The sequence below is a fragment of the Echinococcus granulosus genome, assembly GCF_000524195.1.
Source record: "Echinococcus granulosus chromosome Unknown EG_S00241, whole genome shotgun sequence".
In the NCBI taxonomy this organism is placed as follows: domain Eukaryota; kingdom Metazoa; phylum Platyhelminthes; class Cestoda; order Cyclophyllidea; family Taeniidae; genus Echinococcus; species Echinococcus granulosus.
This window is the reverse complement of record NW_020170621.1, coordinates 1-1,959: the sequence shown is the minus strand read 5'-3', so window position 1 is coordinate 1,959 and position 1,959 is coordinate 1.

The window sequence follows — 1,959 nt, the reverse complement described above, 5'->3', positions numbered from 1 at the left end:
ACCTATTCTCTTATGCTGATTGTGCTTTCTTCACCAATTTCCGCTACCAACGCTCCTGTATATATAGTGTGCTCTGCCACGAATTCCAGGTAGGTCCTTCTCTCTGCTCTATTTCATTTCGCTAAATAAAAGCAATTGCATTTAAACGCGATAAGTGGCTGATGAAGAAATTTAACGGAGTTGGCTGGATTTGTTAATCAGCATGCAATTCTTGACCTATCCACTTCCAGGCTTCTTCAGACCTAGGGTGGATTCAACTGAGTTGGGTGTGGCAAAAAACCTTTAAAAAGAAAGAACAAAAATTGGTGTACTTGAGTGCACTTCACTTTTACATGCCTATAAGCCACAATTTTTTCCATTGCGTTCATCTCTTTGATATTGCCACTTCATGTCGTGATCTGAGTCGTATGAACCACGAAAGACATGGTTGCAAAGAGTCGAAGTTTGCAATAAGCAATATGGCATATACATAGAAATGATTGTTTTACCTACTAACAGTTAAGGCACTTATAAATAGGGAACACAGAGTCAGGCGGGTGGGCGCCGGTGGAGACGGAAGACTAGAAAAGATAAGTGTCGGTTTTCCAGCAGTGTTGACATCACACCTACTCGGTGTTCTTTGTTACTCGTAAGTTCTTGAAGCGGTGCTGCACGATCCACTGCAAAATCCAATGCTCCGAATCTACTTGACGGAAGACTACTCCGGTCTGTTTGTTGAATAGAATGGGATGTAAAAATGTGTGCACCGAAGCTTAATTTAGAAGCCGCAATGAATGCAGGGTTTACAGGTACCCACACCCCTACTACGGACTTAAAATACAAAAAAAACAAAATTTTGCAAATTAGGCTGAGTTATAGATTAAAGTGCAATGAGATGGCCTGAATCGCCACTACCTGCAATTTTAAGTGCTTGTCAAAACAATGTCACTTCGTTACTTTTTAGCTATAGCAATAAACGGCGTGTTGTCTACAAATTATTGGTAACACTGATCAGATAACCAATGGGTAAGGTGGATGCCAGAGAAATGGCCTTCTTGATTACCGCGAGAGAGGTCAATGCATTGGCGCAACGTGAACGTACTTCCTAATAATTGACCAGTGATGACTTTTGAACGGTGAGGCACACTGTGAGCCTAAATAATGCTCTAATCGCAAAATTCAAAAAATATAGCAAGGTCGCATTCAAAAGTATGTGCAATAAGCTTTTATCCGGGCAAATTGCAATTTAGTATAAGAAGCCCTTACCATTATCATCGAATGTGGTAAAGCATGTAGCCTTTCAAAATGCGCTACATGCGTTTTCCACATTCGATTCAAAAACAATGCTGATTTAGTCATTTTAGCATCTGGCAAACCAAATACTTTGTTGGATGTTTAGTTACTCAAGCATTAGTGTAGTATTTTTACGACCCATCAATTGGTTGGTAAATTCACAAGTCATTGCCCAGAATTGATGATGCTGAACCACTTGATCATAATCGTCCTCGAGCCAGACTGGTGCATTTATGAACCCTTAACGAACCTCCGAAAGTGTTTACCAATAATTCGTATTTTTGTCTGGTCAGCACTAATAGAATCCAGCAATACCAACCGCCATTCCATCCTCAATCAAGCAGGCTTCCAAAGCTATCCACATAGCTGACCTAATCGAAATCCGTACTACTTCGAGCTTTGACTACTTTTTGACCAGACATGCAGAGACTCTAATTTAGCCTCATAACCGCTGCCCCAAGCTTATAACTTCAATTAACCGTTTATTTTGCCGAATGAAGAATAAAAGATGTAGTGCCCACACTTGTTTAGAATCGCACTGTTGCCACGAGTATCAGCTCCTTTGACAATGATGTTATGCGGTTAGTTTCAATCACACTGCTTGTGGCATGTTTTTTGCCTCTCCTCTATTCAGAAATGTTAGAATGTATGTGGAAAAAAATACATATATATATATATTTTTATATA